Here is a 19407-nt window from a genome sequence, read left to right as displayed (position 1 = left end):
ATAGATCTAGATATATAAGGAATATTTTGTATTAGGGGTTTATTTTATTAGTTCTACATAAAAATGATATAAGGAATATTTCTAAGGGGTATATGTAGTAGAGTGAATAAGGAAGAAAAAACCCAGCTTAATGGTCTGTTGATGTAGGGTTTAATAAATTATATTTTAAATCTGTCTTGTACAGTACACAGGTTTCCAATTTTGGTACATGAATTACCATTCTCCTTAAGCCTTTTCAATATTCAAACTCTGACACTCCCTCCCCTTTCCCACTCTACTCTGCTTATTCATCTATATAAACTGCATAAATGCAGCAAAGACCAGGAAGGTACGGGAATTAGTCTGTCCGGAAAAGGGGAGGTAAATAAAAAAAATGTAAACATAAGTATATTTTTACAGAATCGGTGTGTATAGGTTGTATATGATATATAGCTACTGTGCAGGAGTAACTGTGAATTTAAGTGCAGCTGTACAAAGGTTGAGTGATATTCGATGGAGGATTATTGTTACACTCTGTTTACTACACAGAGGTTTGCCTACATATGCGGTGAAGATTAACAACAACAACAACAAATTTGGCGGTCTGAGCACAGAATAATTTTTCTGCCTCTTGAAAGTTGATGAGTTTTCGATTTACAAGTGTTTGGAAGGCCATTAAGTTTGACTAAATCAGATTTAACATTTACTTTCTGGTTACTATGCTGGTTATGTTTGGAAGATAAGAAAGTCACAAATCAACCTCAAGATTACTAAATTGGCCTGTGTTCAAAGCACATGAAAACAGGCCTGGTGGTTTCTTTGGGCAAGAAATTTATTGCTTACAACCAAGCTAAAAGCCAAAGGTAAATCAATATAGTATATTAACAGTAGTACAGTAGGGTGTATGTTTCCGTTTACACGCAAACACATGCTCTTTGAAAAAACACATGCACGTTACACACTATACGAACGAATGTAGAGGCACTCTTTACGAAATGAAATACGCAGATGCATGCTAAACGATATACGCTAAACGATATATGCACGCAAAATAGAAAAAAGTTTCTAAACGTTTAAATATCCTTATCATATAAATTTTTAACAATATTGCTAGATTGTTAAGCGATTTGAATAAATGATGGAAGTGGCTAGCCGTACGGGCCAGTACGGCTAGCCAAAAGTTCTAGCCATACGTGAGTCACGAACGACTAGCCAGGACACACTGTATTGGCTAGCCGCACGGCACTTTTAAAAAATATATGGAAGGCGAAAGTGCATATGTTAATTATGACTTAAAGCGAGAATTTTAGACAAGAATGTTTACTTTTTAGAGATTAATTGACGCGTTGGTGACAGTAAAGAATGTACTTCGTCATCTCAAGACGTCGAGAAAAAAATAGCGTTTGGTTGCAGTTAAATAACATCAATTGAAATAGTTTACAAAATTTTGATGATAATCCTTTTTTTGTTCCATTAAGTTTAATTTTTAAATTGAAAAAAAAACAAAAAAAAACACCGAAAATAATTGTTGTTGGGCTCTGATAATTGCGTCAATTACCGTCAGTATAGAAGTTTGTCCATCGTCCATCATTAAGGAAAGTTTGCATTATTAAATTATTTTTCTTTTTCACTGTTTTTTTTAATATTCTTTTTTTTATTTACATGTATTTATCTATTCCCCTCCGATCATTATTTATTCAATCCATGTGCTTAACAGATTTAACAATTCATCTTTCATACAAATCATAAGCATGAACATTAAGGACGTTAATTTTATTAAGCTAGATTATACAACGCTTACTCGTATTCATTTTTTTTTGCAAAATTGCGGAGCATCTTTATTGAAGTGAACAAACCATGACAAATGCGGAGATTTGATTAAAATCGTCGTTTAAAGACACAAAATAGAATATGCATTTTGACTTCCATATATTTTTTGAAAAGTGCCGTACGGCTAGCCAATACAGTTTGTCCAGGCTCACGTACATGTACGGCTAGAACTTTTGGCTAGCCGTACGGGCCCGTACATCTAGCCACTTCCATAAATGATAAGAGTTGTAATGCGCTCAACCTGGCACAACATTATTTTTTTGTCGTGCAGCCTCAAGTCAAATGATTTTTGAAATTATAAGCAATCATGCTCTAATATTAAAAAGTAATTTAACAGGTTCGTCTTTATGCACTTTCTGAAAAAATACTTTGCTTTGTAAACATATTTTCAAGACGGGCTAAATCTATATGTTTCAGGACTTTACACCTCCTGGATGTTTCGGCCTTAAAACGGTTCTAGGTCTTTTCTTTTAAATCTGATAGCTATATAAAATAAATACCATGCATTACGGGTTATTATATCATATATGTATAATATAACACACTCGTGCAAACAATTATATTCATGATTGTATTAAAAAGAAGATTTTTCGGTGATAAATACAATGAAATTCCCCTGGGAAAATAATTATTGATATGATATTTTATTCAAGTTCTGAAAGAATTATCAGCTATAAATCTACATGTATATATTTTTTCATTTTTTTTGTTATCAAAAAATTAAATACCATAAAAAGACATTGATTATAAAATTTTATTTATACAACAGATAAGAACAATTAGAAGAGTGAAAAATAAAATAAAGCTAATTTATTTTAATTATTATAAACACTGGTTTATTAATTAGAACCTTTATTTTATAAGTGTGTTACTCAATATACTAGGTTACAATAACATCAGTGATGTCACAGATGTGTCCACACAAGCCTTATGAAGTCTAATGAATAAGGATATAATACAAAGAATAAACTTTTATATTGGGCCCGAAACTGTAAGTGAGAAAAAAATAAGTAAAATGAAGAAACCTGTCAACCTCATGCACCTCCATAAGTGCCAGGAGGGGAGGAGTGTGGGACTCTAATAATTTGTGAATCATGTGTAAACTGTAAAGTATATGGATTTACCAAAAGAGCGGCGCATCAGAAAATATATTTCATAGCAGTTGAAATTGAAATTTATTGACATTATATGCATTTAATATGTTTTAAAGCAGCACGCCTCCAGATGAGCCAAAATATTTCAAGAAAATGAAAATTGAGAAAAATGTACTAATAATTTAAGTAGTGTTGTCCCGATTGTCTCTGAAAATCGATAACTAATCGGACCATCCCAAAATCGGCGACAATCGATAGTGCTTTTTAAAAATCGATAAAGTTGTATAATACAAAAATTGCCTGTCACAAAGTTGTATTAGGTTTTTGTGTTTTTTTTTTTGTTTTGGATTCAAAGAGTACATCTTACTTTAATCTTGGAGACAAGAGTTTATTTATTCTCAAAATGTTGTCATTACTGTATAAAAAAATACATACAAGGATTGGTACCTTAAGAAAAAAGGGCCATAATAAATGCGAAACTCGATTATACTATTGGCAGACAATCGATTGTGGTGGTCCGATTATCGATAGTGATTTTAGAGTCCGATACCCAACACTAAATTTAAGAAAGGTAAAAACAATCAAGATCATTGTTGAAGTTAACATGTTATTTGCGATTTAAGACTGATTTAATTTGCAGTATTTTATCACCATATTTCTACTGCGTTACTAACGCAGTAAGGGCTTTTTTGCACATTCTGACCTCTTTTTGGTTATTTAAGTGCATGGATTGTAAGTGCCAATTGCAATATGTAAATAACTTTATTTGTTCACATCACAATATCTTACTGTCATATACATTATCAAAATTTTCATGAAATTTAACATGAATCTGGAGGTGTGCTGCTTAATTAATATGCTATATTATTATTAAGCAACATTAAATTTCTATAATACCTTCCTTTTCTGTTACTGTCACAAGTTTTAAAAAAAAGGTGCTGCCTTACCAGGACCTGAACCAGGGACCCTCGGAATACCATTATGTCGCTCAACCGACTGAGCTATATTGTATTAGGCTGCTTACTCATCATCTCCCTAAGTAGTGAACAGTTCGGAACCATTACATATTCCCCTGCTTTATTGAAATTTGTCTTTGAATGGGTACTGTTAACAATGTGAAATAGGACTTGGAGTTTTATACCATCCATCACAGTCCCCTTTGGAATAGGTGATGGTATGAAACTTCAAGGCGAATTTCACATTGTTTTATTGCTTACTGTTGGGAGTCAAATGTCAAAGGGTGAGAAAAATATGCAGCCTGACTGGGACTTGAGCCAGGGACTCTGGAATACTGTACCGTAGCTGACAGGGTACCGAATAAGCTATCAGTCCGCTTGCACATCTTCTGACCCTCAATAATGAACAGTTCTGAGCTGGGACTTTACTATAAAGAATTGAATAAATCAGTTTTACAGTAATTTTTGTGATTCCATATACCATGCCAGTTATGGTCCCAGGACCTCTACTCCAAATAAACTATTGTATTATAAGTGCTGGGACAGCTGATAGTGGATCTGAACACCTCTGTTATAGGAAATTTGCAATACCTTTTTATTTTTCAATGAAATTTAGTGTTGTTTTTTTTTCATATTAATCAAACAGATGTAATTGTTACTCAATATTATATGTTGCCTTACTAACTTCGTTTCATTATGTTAAAATAAGGTAAAATTATCCCATTTTTTTAAAGATTTAATGTATTTGCCTGAACACTTGTGCACAATAGAAAATTTAACTTAATTTCCTTCATTGTCAAAATAATTCAATGGGGTTTTCTTATTTCAGTCAATTAGATGTAGTAAGTTACTTGATAGTATAACATTATGTGGCTTTACTAACTTTGTTTCATTGACCAGAAGCTTATAACTAGGTAAACTTACCCCAATTTTCAATGATTTAGTGTGGTATAAGTTATTAATAAGGCATCATTTCTCGTTATGTCTTATTTGTAACATGTAATGTTATTGAGGGACACTGGTTTCAACATCCAGTTCTCAGACAGAGTCAATCCCACTACAGACTCCTAATAGAGTAGGTGTTTACTTGCACTCTTGAATAAATTTGTGGACTAAATTTTGTTGACTAAATTTAATGATGGCTGAGTTGGTAATGGGACATTCCAGACAATGGATATTTCCTACCAGACGTATCAAACTAGATTTTGCGACACTTCGGAACAGATTATTGGCAATTTCGAACCAGATATTTGGACACTTTTGGCCATACATTGAACACTTCGGACCAAACCTTTAGACACTATACTAATATGAATGGGATGTATCAAACCATAAAATATAAATTTTTGTTGTAAAAATGTATATCGTTATTTTTACGAAGACCTGGAAAAACGACAAAATGCCATGAGTGACGGGCAAAAATAGAAAAAAACTTCTTAGTTGTATTTTAAGTTTTCGCTTGGTGCCTAAGGGAGCAAATGCACAACATGGTACATATTAGCCACCATAGAATTTTCTTATCTAGAAAAAAAGGCTAGCTATTTTTATACGTATAAAAATATAGAAATACATGTAGTACAATGTATTAGTAAAGTTTTCACTATACGAGGGGTTATCCAAAAATTCGTGGACTTTCTTTGTTGCGTAAAATATATTTGAGATATTAATTTGAAATTCTTACACTGCTTAGAAGAATTAATAACAAATAAACACAGAAAAGTTCATGTGAGTAGCTTCTAACATTACAACAATATTTAATTTTACATAAACACATGTCGGCGACAGCGGCGCACTTCAAAAAGTTATTGACGTCAACGTCATAATATTAACGTTCAACTTGTGCTTCAACGTTACGCAGCCAATGACGGTTACTGCTTCTCAAAGTATTGTCCATCACTAATTTTTTATGCCACTTTAACACTAATGATCGTGACATTTTCTTACCTCTGTTCGTCTGCTGATTTTTATTTAATGTTTTTGTAGGTGTCATTTCCAAATAACAACAAAAATTTATGATTGTTTATGATCGTGCCATTTTCTAATTACCGCGTGTCCGTCATTTTCCCGTTGTAAACAATAAAGGCGTCTGACGTTTCTAGCGATATCAACAAAAATAAATGGAAATGACGTCCGTTATTTTAAAGAATTACTTAAATGACATCATAGAAGAAACATGCGATGTTTAGCGGGTTTTCTACGTTAATTTTTTAGTATTTTTGCAAGAAATATACGATGACTTACTGCGCTTTACTACCGTGCGCCGGGTGCTGTGTATGTGCTTATTTAAAAGCAATATAAAATAATTATTTATTGACACAATTAACTGTACCTTTCAAAATGTGTTGATAATATTCTACAATGTATGCTGATAAATTTTCGTTACAATACACGTTGACGTTCAAGAGATATTTAAAAAGTCCACGAATTTTTGGATAACCCCTCGTACATGTATAAATAATGAAACTATCAATAATGTCTCATTCCATTTTAGTAAAAAATAATAATTATAAAACTCATAATATATTGTTATTGTAATTTTTGTCAAAAGAATGTGTGTATGTTTTTTGTTGTTTTTTTTCAATTTGTGTTAATTTAGAATATATTTACCTGTTTTGTTTAAAACTATTTAACCGTATTTGTATCGCTTTAGAGGTGTTCACTATTAAGCACATACAATGTGTAAGAGGCCTGACAGCTCAGTTGGTACAGTCGCGGTACGGTATTCTGAGGGTCACGGGTTCGAGTCTATGTCAGGCTGCACATTTTTCTCACCCTGTGACTGACATATAGCCCAGCTAGAAATTAATTCACATTGCTAAGTCACACTTGGAAATTCGAAGAAATATTTGCATATACAGTAGGTTTATAACTTATCATTCAATATTTAAACTAGGGATGGCAACGAATACCAAAATCAATACTCGAGTACTCGGTTATTTTTCCGATCGAGTACTCGGTTACTCGGACGATTTCCAATGATCTTCAAAGTTTATCACACAATATCAACACCGTCTGCATGCTACTTTCGTTTTCTATTTACATTCATAGAATTTGTAACTATAGATAGGACTGCAAAGGAGACAAATTAATTAAAATTAAATCAACGACATTATATTTTAGAAATATTTATTAATGCAATGTCAAGTTTAAAACATGTTTAACAGTGAAAAAAACTTTGTTTTCTTGCAATAAAATAGACTAATCGGCGGCAATAAAAGTTTACCCGGGTCTAAATACTACCTTAATTAACATATCATAATAGCAATACGGCCCTTTGTTGTTTTAAAAAATGTTACCTTAAAACAAGATTCGGGTACAAACTGCACTGTGTTACACAATTAAAGGTTACTAAATATCATAAGAGGCCGGATGAAGTAAGCGACGATTGACGTGCGCGTGTCAAACTGATGATCGCCTCATTAAATTTATGGTATTATTTTCGCACCTCTGCAAGGAAGTTGTGATTGCATATAACAGATATTTATGAAGGTATATTCACATCTCCGAATTTCTGAACTAATTGGATACATTTATTAAATTTAATGTCTAAATAGCAAATAAAATAAAAATTATACATTTTTTCCGAGTAATCGAATATCAGTTTTGTTAACCGATAATCGAGTACTAGGTTAACAGGTTACTCGTTGCCATCCCTAATTTAAACACATAAAATGTGTAAGCGGCCAAATAGCTCAGATGGAAGAGCCGCGGAATGGTATTCCGAGTGTCAGGGGTTCGAGTCCCTGCCAGGCTGTTACATATCAATACAAGAAAAGCATTGATGCAAAGCATCAAAGGGCGACGCCAAAAGAATTTGATCCAGGTTTGCACCTAAATACTTAACAAAAGATGTGTATTTATAGCAGTACCATTTCATGTGACCTGGAGGATATGCCCAGTTTAAGTTGAAACTTAAACCAAAAAGAAAAGACTCTGTCTTGCCAAGATGCAAAGACAATTTATAGTCAATTAACTAATCTTACTATTTATTTTTCCAAATACAAGGATACCTGAGTCATCATCATATAATCACAGGCACGAGTATCGGACCTGGGAAGAAAAAGTATGACCAGATTGATAAAAAAACTGTGTTCATCTTAAAAGTGTCAAAAACCAAAAAAAAAAAATGTAAATAATGACCCCCTTTAAAAATATACTATTAACTTAAAGTATATTTTTAAAGGGGGTCATTATTTACATTTTTTTGGTTTGTGACAATTTTAAGATGAACACAAGTTTTTTATCAATCTGGTCATATTTTTTCTTCCCAGGTCTGATACTTGTGCCTGTGCATATAATAAAAGCTTATTGCTTAGGTTGCAGACATGTCATTGACATATATTAGACATAAAAGAGGACCTAAAATGAACATCAGGGGGACACCATAGGTACTCAGAGCAGTAGTAGAAGGAGTACCAGCCACATCAACCAGCTGCTATCAGAGATAAGACTTGAAGCATGTAAGAATGTCATTACATATGGCAGAAACTTCAAGTTCCATGAAGAAGAAGAAAAATAACTTCTTCATATGCAGTATAGTGTGATCGACTGTATCAAATGCTTTTTGTAGATCTAAAAGTATCATGCAATACTGCCTTTGTCCATTTCAAATAAAATACAATCTATTAAATGAGTCAAACATGTGTCAGTTGAAAAACCACTTCTAAACCCTGACTTGAACTGCCTGACCATGACTCGAACCCATGATGTTCAGAAGACCAACTGAGCTATCCGGCCGGCTACACATTTTCTCTTTAATAATGAAATAGTTCTAAATCACAACATATTTCCCCACTCTATTGGTTTATGTCCTTGAATTTCTGATGTTTACAGAGCATAGTGAATTAAACTCATGGTTATATGCAGTCACTGGATGAGAAATCTTTCAGCTTGACCAGAACTCAAACCTGTGACCCACAGAATAATGTACCGCGGCTATAAGCGATTGAACTATCTAGCCGCTTACACATTCTCTGGCCTAAATAGTGAACAGTTCTAAACCGTGACAGATATTTAGATTTTTAAATTAACAGATAATTAATTCTTAATTAATAAATAAGAAATAAAAACCTTACATACTCATAGTCTTAATCAAAATAACAATTTATATATTATGTATAATTATTTTTACTAAAAAGGGCTTTAGACAATAAACTATTGGTTGTGCCATTATTTATAACAGGTCAATTTGAAAGTGAACATAACTGTGCTAATACATGTACAATATCTATTTTTTGTACGGATAAAAAACTCACCCTTTTTCTATGGTAAGAAATTTTATGAAGGCTGATTTGTATTTTGCATCAAGGGCACTGGGCGAAAACATGAAAATGCAACAAACACACCACTTTGTGTCTGGCGCCCGGTTACTTTTTTGTACTTTGTTGGTTTTCATGTGGCAAAAATCACCTGCTATAAAATTTTGTGTACAAATTTATTCAAGGGCAAGTAATAATCTACTCTATGAAAAGTCTGTTGTCGGGTTGACTCAGGAGACCTAAGCTTGGAAATTGAGACCGGTGTCCCTCCATTACAAATAGATAAGACAGAAGCTGTCCTTTTCAATCTATGCACATGTTAGAAAAAAATTAGAATAACCATTCAAAAAATGATTTTTTGAGACTTTATCAATTATATTGCTTGATCCAAGTTTCAGGACATTTTCAATCAATACATGTTTTATCATTTATAACTTTAAATGAAAGTCTCATCCCTTTAATAATAATGAAACTGTAACTCTTTAAATTCAGAAATATTATAAGTCTCATCATATCAACATAGTAAGATATACATGTATGCACATAACATTAATAATTCCCAGTTTCTATTAAATAAATATGAAATCCTAACATTAACATTGGTACTAATGGATGGAATTCAAAATCTAGTAGAATATATAAACTCTGTTATAGATACTATTATTAGCCAGCTAACACTGAGTATAAACAACTATAACCTGTAGACTGATCAATACATGTATTATCATTTATAAATTTAAATGCAAGTCTCATCCATCATAACTGTAAGTCTTTAAATACAGAAATACACATTATATCCATATACTATGATACACTTGTATGCACATTACATTAATAATTCTCAGGTTCCATTAAAAATGAATATAACATCCTATTGACAGGAATTCATAATCTATAACGTGTACACATGATATTGTATAGTATAAAAGTAAAAAAAAATCTCAAATAGTCTGTATCATGTGATACAGATTAAGTTGTGTTAGTGTCTAAAAATTAAATGCATATCTCTTACAGTAACAAATACTGTCCCTCTTTTAACCTTCTATTAGACTTTACTATACAATGTATAACTAATTGCTTATAATGTAATCAAGTGTTTAAAATGAGCACCTATATGTGTAGCTTAAATATTCTACCTTTCATTTTTACCAAAGGTTATTTTAGTAACAATTCATATACAAACACATAGAAAATAATAATTTCACATAGTGATTAGAAGATGCCTCTAGCAGAATACCTATAGGTATGTACCAACTGAACAAACTAGAAAAATCTGGTCTAGGGTATATCAAGCCAGTAAAAATATATATCAATATTCACTCATCAGGGCCTCTCTGCTTTTGATGACCTTACAACTGGTAAATTTTATAAAAAAAAAACATAAAATAGTAAGTAATACTAAAGATAGAGTAGACAGAGTAGACAGAAAAGAACAAATAATTTAGTAAACATGAGTTACTTCCCCTTAAAAGAGAGAAAACCTGAAACCCAAAAGAACACCCTAAACATTAAAATTACGAAATGTTGCAGGCTCAGTCAGTTTTATTAAGCCATGCAAATTAATGGTAAAGTATTCATAAAAAATAGATGACCATGTGACAGCAGTTATTGCAGAAAATCGGATAGCTTTCAACATCCGGATACTGGTACACTTTGTAAAAACAACCATTCTGTGCAACAGATCAACGTAATATGGATAAAATCAATAGGATAATCGTTAACAACAGTTCATTACCTATCCTTATACTCATTTGCAGGTGAACTTTCTTCTTGTAAGAAAATTTTGAAAATATATAAATGAATGAACGAAATGGATACGGCATCAATGTAGACCACAACGATAATCGAAATCCGGGTTTTAGTATTGTCAATAAAACTAAGGGACAAGCTGTTAAACTCAGCCTGCAATTTCGTGAAAATAATATCACAATGCACATGCTTTTTATATAAAGTTATTAAATACAAATATAACAACATATTTGTTTACTTGATTTTTACGAATCAAAATAAATCTAATTAACTCAACATGAAATTAACTGCTATTAATAACAGCTCCTTCCATAGGCAAAAATAAAAAGCATTCCATATAAGACGACGCCGCTCACCGGCGTCGCCAATAAATCTGTTTAGAAAAATGGGAAGGAACTGTCTAAAATAAATATCACCCTAACTAGGATTCAGACAGTCTTTGATGAAACGTAATGACGTAATAATATGAATTGGTAAAGGGGATGGGGGCGGTGTTTTAAGTCTGATTTACCACCACATATGATGCCTGACGAACCACTTATGGTATATATTGGTACGCATATAAACACCTGTTTGCTGAATTGAATATCAAAAATGTTGCAATTAAAATGTATATAAATCAAAAGCGTATGTAAAATAGGATTAAAACTAATCTTCAGCGTAGTAAGCACATAGAAATCTCAGGTATTCACCACGAGGTCACAAACTTTAAAACTTTAATGTAAATATCACAATAATATTTCTTTATATAATATTTCTTTTCTTTGACAGGGACACTGAACATCTTTAACAGGTTTATGAAACCCAAAATTTACAAAATATATCTATCTAAGATATTCTTTTACTTCTCAACAGACGCATGACACAGTACTTAAATGTTTAGACGAACGCAAAACGTTTCATGGAATAACAAACGCACACTTTCAAACGCACGAATAGATACATTTTCCCTTCAGCGAACATGATAAATGATGCATAAAAAAACAATTGTTTTTTTCTATTTTCAGTGTATATAAAAACCTTCTTATTTCAATAATAAAAGATAAAAAAAGTGCCAAAATGCTAGGTTCTTATCCAAAATTCCAATTAAAATCTAAATATTTATTTTTTTGGCTTTACTTAGTTTTTTTCATCATACTGTGGTCTGACTTTGCACAAGATATGTGAAAATTGTTCTTACACAAAAAATAACTATTCTTAGGTATTTAAAGAGTTCCCTCTTGCTTGTGTTTTATTACACACTGTTCTCAGTTGCAGGTGATTTAGTACTTACTGTCCTCAATTGGTTTTCAAGTGGAATATTTTTTTTAATGGCAAATATTTTTTTTAACACCTGCATCATACATGTATTAGCATACTGTTAATTCACAGAGAAGGCAGAGAATATTGTTTTCTTTATAGACTTTGTGTTTTGGTCATCATTTTGAAAACTGATTTTCTATTATTGATAACTGGTCACTTTTTGAGAGAGCTATTGATACATTTTGAAATGAGATAGGATATATGACATTATAGCCTAATAATTATAGTAATTGTTGCCTGAATATTTCTTATAGCATGTTTTTGTTTGCTTGTATTGTAGATATTGGAGAATATGATGATATAAATGATGACATAAATAATGCCATAAATAGTAGCAACATAGCTGATACCAATGAAGTGTCTACCAACAAACTTGATGAGGTTAAAACCCATGAAGCTATCAATGAATATGACGGTATTTGTCTTATTAGCATATATTCTGTTTTCTTACAGGGCCCAATATTTAAACTAGTCGAAAACTACTAGACTTTTAGTTTCACAATTAATATAAATGCAAGAGTTTATTTAACAGCTGAATATTTATAATAATAGTTATTGTATTATGTATTATGATTGTGCTCACAGTACTTAGGCCATAGAAAAAAAAATATGTCTGATTCTCATCCCTGTCCGCCCCACTCAGTTAGATTCCTCTCTGATAGATACATTTTCCCTTCAGCGAACATGATGCATAAACAAAACCAATCATTTTTTTTATTTTCAATGTTTATAAAGTCCATCTTATTTCAATAATAAAAGAAAAGTAAAAGTGCCCTGACCTGCTGGGATCTTATCCAAAATTCCATTGAGAATCTAAATGTTTATTTTCTTTGGCTACATCATACTGTGGTCTGACATTGCACAAGATTTGTGAAAATTGTTCTTACACAAAAAATAATTATTCTTATACATTTAAAGAGTTCTCACTTGCTTGTGATTTATTACACACTGCTCTCAGTTGCAGGTGATTTAGTATGTACTGTCCTCAATTGGTTTTCAAGTGGAACATTTTTTTTTAATAGCAAAAAATATTTTTTACACCTGCATCATACATGTATTAGCATACTGTTAATTCACAGCGATTAGGCAGAGAATACTGTTTTCTTTATAGACTTTGTGTTTTTTTCATCATTTGGAAACTGGTTTGCTAATATTGATAACTGGTCATTTTTTGAGCGAGCTATTGATACATTTTGAAATGAGATAGGATATATGACATTAAAGCCCAATTATAGTAATTGTTGCCTGAATATTTCTTATAGCATGTTTTTGTTTGCTTATATTGTAGATATTGGAGAATATGATGATATAAATGATGACATAAATAATGCCATAAATAGTAGCAACATAGCTGATACCAATGAAGTGTCTACCAACAAACTTGATGAGGTTAAAACCCATGAAGCTATCAATGAATATGATGGTATTTGTCTTATTAGCATATATTCTGTTTTCTTACAGGGCCCAATATTTAAACTAGTTGAAAACTACTAGACTTTTAGTTTCACAATTAATATAAATGCAAGAGTTTATTTAACAGCTGAATATTTATAATAATAGTTATTATAACCCCAAAAACGAGGTTTGGGGGGGTATATAGGAGTCACCTGGTGGTCGGTCGGTCGGTCAGTTGGTCGGTTGGGCGGTCGGTCGATTCAGACGTCCGTTGCATTTTCCTTGTCCGGAGCATAACTTGAAAACTAATAGTTGGAATTCAATATAACTACATACAATGGTCAAGCACATTGAGAGGAAGTGCAGTGCACAAGAACCATAACTCTATCATGACTAATTACAGAGTTATTGCCCTTTGTTACTTTTCCTTGTTCTGGGCATAACTTGAAAACTACTGGTTGGAATTCAAAACAACTTCATACAATTGTCAAACACAATAAGGGGAAGTGCAGTGCACAAGAACCATAACTCTATCTAAAGTAATTACAGAGTTATTGCCCTTTGTTGCTTTTCCATTGCCTTTTTTTTGTTGTCCGGACCATAACTTGAAGACTAATGGTTGGAATTCAATATAACTACATACAATGGTCAAGCACATTGAGAGGAAGTGCAGTGCATAAGAACCATAACTCTATCTAAAGTAATTACAGAGTAATTGCCCTTTATTACTTTTCCATTGCTTTCTTTTGTCCGGAACATAACTTGAAGACTAATTGTTGGAATTCAAAACAACTTTATACAATGGTCCAGCACATTGAGAGGAAGTGCAGTGCACAAGAACCATAACTCCATTTTGACTTATTACAAAGTAATTGCCCTTTGTTACTTTTCCATTGCTTTCTTTTGTCCGGACCATAACTGGAAAACTTATTGTTGGAATTCATTATAACTTCATACAATGGTCAAGCACATTGAGAGGAAGTGCAGTGCATAAGAACCATAACTCCATCTTGACTAATTACAGAGTTACTGCCCTTTGTTACTTTTTCCTTGTCCAGAGCATGACTTGAAAACTACTGGTTGGAATTCAAAACAACTTCATTCAATAGTCAAGCACAATAAGGGGAAGTGCAGTGCACAAGAACCATAACTTCATCTTGATTAATTACAGAGTTATTGCCCTTTGTTAATTTTCCTTGTCCAGAGCATAACTTGAAAACTACTGTTTGGAATTCAGTACAACTTCATACAGTTGCTAAGGACATTCAAAGGAAGTGCAGTGCACAAGAGCCATAACTCCATTTTGACAAAATACAGAGTTACTGCCCTTTGATACTTTTCCTTGTCCGGAGCATAACTTTAAACGTACTGGTTGGAATCCAAAACAACTTCATACAATGGTCAAGCACAATAAGAGGAAGTGCAGTGCACAAGAACTATAACTCTATCTTCAGTATTTATAGAGTTATTGCCCTTTGTTCTTTTTCTTTGTCTTTCTGGACTTATTACAGAGTAATTCAATTAAACTTCATCAATGGCCAACCACATTGAAAAGAAATGCAACATACATGAACCACAGTTATCTTTAATTGCCCACAACCATAACTCTATGTTTCAATTCTTTTACAAGGTATTCTGTTACTAGTAACATCCTCATTTCCGAAGCAGACTTGTGGGGGTATTAATCACATTTAGTGATAGTTCTAGTTGTATTATGTATTATGATTGTGCTCACAGTACTTAGGCCATAGAAAAAAAATATGTCTGATTCTCATCCCCGTCCGCCCCACTCAGTTAGATTCCTCTCTGATAGATACATTTTCCCTTCAGCGAACATGATGCATAAACAAAACCAATCATTTTTTTTTATTTTCAATGTATATAAAGTCCATCTTATTTCAATAATAAAAGAAAAATAAAAGTGCCCTGACCCGCTGGGATCTTATCCAAAATTCCATTGAGAATCTAAACGTTTATTTTCTTTGGCTACATCATACTGTGGTCTGACATTGCACAAGATATGTGAAAATTGTTCTTACACAAAAAATAATTATTCCAATGTATTTAAAGAGTTCTCACTTGCTTGTGATTTATTACACACTGCTCTCAGTTGCAGGTGATTTAGTGCGTACTGTCCTCAATTGGTTTTCAAGTGGAACATTTTTTTTTTTTAATAGCAAAAAATATTTTTAACACCTGCATCATACATGTATTAGCATACTGTTAATTCACAGCGATTAGGCAGAGAATACTGTTTTCTTTATAGACTTTGTGTTTTGGTCATCATTTCGAAAACTGGTTTGCTATTATTGATAACTGGTCACTTTTTGAGAGAGCTATTGATACATTTTGAAATGAGATAGGATATATGACATTATAGCCTTATAATTATAGTAATTGTTGCCTGAATATTTCTTATAGCATGTTTTTGTTTGCTAATGTATTGTAGATATTGGAGAATATGATGATATAAATGATGACATAAATAATGCCATAAATAGTAGCAACATAGCTGATACCAATGAAGTGTCTACCAACAAACTTGATGAGGTTAAAACCCATTGAAGCTATCAATGAATATGATGGTATTTGTCTTATTAGCATATATTCTGTTTTCTTACAGGGCCCAATATTTAAACTAGTCGAAAACTACTAATTTAGGTCTGCACTGACAATAGCGTCGAAATGTTTATCTTCTCAGTATTCTCTATAAAAAATAAAAAAATATCTTAACATCCTACCTAATTATTCAAAATTATAGCAAGTTTTACTAAAATAGAAAGAAGAAACTCGAACATGCATGAGAGAGTTTGAGTCAAAAAGGCATTTTTACTAGCAAACCATTATTTATTAATAAAAAAAATCATTATTGTTCAACTGAAGTTAAAAATGATGACTCATAAGGTTATAAATTTTACAAACCACTCCACATTAGAGCAAGACTACATTCTACAAAGATTTAATAAGCTTTTATACATGATTATAATGTTTTCTAATTTTTAAGAAATGAATTTGATTACTATATTGGCTCAATCAAGCTCTACTTAGAAACCCACACAATAAATACAAGCGATAGCGTCTCTAGTAGAATAAATAGAAAAAGATTCAGAACCAATAGCAAAAATTTACCTTGAAAATGAAAGATTTTTTGGTAGTCACTAGAATACAAAATAAGCTGCGCTTCTTTCCGTAAAGTAACTCGTTCCGATTTTATTCTAATAAGGTTCTTAAAGATTTGTCTAATTTTTGTCCATAATGGTCGTTTGCGTCTGTGCAGACGTCATAATTCGATAAAATAAAACAGTATTGCGAAACCCAATGGTGGTTGCGATGGGATATAGGTTAAAAAATATCTATTTACCCACTCTCTTACATTTCTCGGATACGATCTTTTATGGTTCGGGCTAGCAAGCTTTACCACTTTTCCCCTGCGTAAAGGAAAACCTTTCACAAAGAAATGCCAACAGTACTACATGTTTTCCAAATAAACGATATTGCCCCTCAATCCGTTAACCTAAGAAACAGAAACGATTTGAAAGCATGACAGATAAACAACATTGTTCCTTGCTTTTCACACCTCAGAAAGAGAACAGCCAAGGCCCGTTCAATAATTAGGGTCCTAAAACAAACACATAAAAGTTAGACACCAGTACACAAAACCAACATCAATAAAACAATCCACCGTATACACTCCGCTTCTGAGCACATTAACTGAGAGAACACGAGATCCGCTCAAAAATCAAAACAAAACACAAAATGGAAAAATAATCAAAAAATTATTATAAGAAATAATAATGCTATATCATGCGCAACATTGGCTTAATCCCATTAAAACAACAACCCATAAGACTTACCCATACCTTCTTATGCTTCCAAATAATCATTCCATTTAAACTTTCCCCACCGTCTCGCAATTCAACCAAAAAATGCTAAAAAGAAATTAACCCCGAGGCAGTGAAGTTGATATATTAAGATAAAAAGTAAAACGATGTTCCAAATAATAACAAACAAAAGTTAGTTTTGGGTAGACCCCAAAATACATATAAATTATTTGAGGTAATATACGGTAACCGAGAAATCAAAATAAATAACAACGAACTGATGCGTCCACCAAAATATAGCTTCCTTAAACATTGAAACTATTCAATGTAAAACAATAAATCATAGAAATCTAGCATTTCTGTTTACAGACACTCAACCCCAACACTCACCCTAGGACCATTTTTTGTCAGACACTTACACCCCCAGACAGTTTCACCACCCTTTCTGAGAATAATAAATTTGATTGAGAACACTCACCCCCCCGTTAATATATTGTTTTAAAAAATATCTTGTAAAAAATATATAATTTTTAAAAATATTCAATATGACATCGGATATTGTTTAACATTTATTCAATTTATCATAAAAACCAAACACCAAAATAGAAAAGGCAAAAATGATGTGTTTCTGCTCCTAAAAAGGCTGGACCATAGACAATAATTATTCACCACAAGAGCTAAATATCCCTTATTTTTATTCATTATATTATATAAAATTATACTAAAACTTTCTGAGTATTAACAGTGCAAGTAAATCACTAATTAAAATAATCTTATCTATTGAAGTGTAACCTAAAAATAAATCGAATCATCTTATCTACCTTGGATATTATATTTAACTAAAAGTATATATTATCTGTTTAACACTTCCTTGGCACTTTTATTGACGAAGTTGACTTTAAAATAGCAAAACGTAGAACAAAATGGAACTGGCCCACACATAGCATTTCGCACACAGTACAGTTTAGCTTATTTGTAGCCCAACGAAATGGTTACACAATAAATTATTAATGTTTATATATTATGTTCTGAACAGTACTAAATATACAATATTTACTCTTTCGAAATGTTGCTAGATACCTTCTATATTGAAAAAAAACTAAACAACAATAATAAAAAACAGTTAATAGCATTATCGTCGCTTATTTACTTTCTAGAAAAAAAATGGATGAGGGAAGATTTTACGATTTGAGGGGTAAGTGTACTCAAGGGGGTGAAGTTGCCTCCAAAATATGAGAGTAAGTGGTCAAGGTGAAGTTTAATGCCATACCCTATTTTACGACAGGAAAAAACACCACGTGCTATGGTTAATTTGTAACTAAAGAGTAAGATTTAACAAGAAGTCTTGAATACAACGAAATGAGGGAAACATCTGAAAAATAAAAAATTCAAAACAAAAATCAAAACGAATTTATATATAAAGAAATATTTTACGTTTACGATCAGTCATCTTAATGTGTTAAAATTTTTGTAAATTATCAAAAGTTTTATATTATATATATGAATTGAAATGGAATTTTACAGTTAGTTGCAAAAAATAAAAACATCAAGACAAATTTTCTATACTATAACTTATCTGTTTGTGAGCGATACACTTGCTAATCCTGCTTCCTCTAGATCAATATGCCGCAACGGGAATCATCCATAAAAAGCGCAGAGCATGTTACCTCAAATATCGCAATTTTGACATGTAAAGAAATCGTTTTCGCAAGAATCCCATGAAACTCAAAATGATGGCCGTTCTAGATATATGTGATTGTGAACAAACTTATTATAACATTTTACATATCATTTGCTAACCCATAACTCCACAAAATAAAATTTATAGACCATAAAGGAAATCTAATTTAGTTATTATAAATAAATCGAATCGGATCATCAAAAATGTAGTTAGTCTATGTACATCATCGTTCTATTTTAGAAGAATTCTGAAAACAAAAGTGATATGAACTGGATAGAAACTGAAATGAAAGAATCTTCAAGAAGCGAATTTGTCGTTGACTTTAATAAATGTCAAATAGGC

General features: G+C 32.0%; 1 long non-coding RNA gene across 1 annotated transcript; it reads left to right on the top strand.

The window, feature by feature from the left end:
* Positions 1-411: 411 nt before the first annotated feature.
* LOC132723242 (uncharacterized) lies at positions 412-16144 on the top strand. Its single transcript, XR_009624716.1, has 4 exons — positions 412-842; positions 12449-12583; positions 13457-13591; positions 16013-16144. It is a non-coding gene; the product is annotated as an uncharacterized LOC132723242 (long non-coding RNA).
* Positions 16145-19407: the final 3263 nt, after the last annotated feature.

This window comes from Ruditapes philippinarum, unplaced genomic scaffold (genome assembly GCF_026571515.1).
Source record: "Ruditapes philippinarum isolate M1 unplaced genomic scaffold, ASM2657151v2 ctg4710_1_1_1_1, whole genome shotgun sequence".
NCBI classification, from domain to species: Eukaryota; Metazoa; Mollusca; class Bivalvia; order Venerida; family Veneridae; genus Ruditapes; species Ruditapes philippinarum.
The sequence above is the reverse complement of the archived record's forward strand: the minus strand, read 5'-3'. Positions and strand labels throughout refer to the sequence as shown.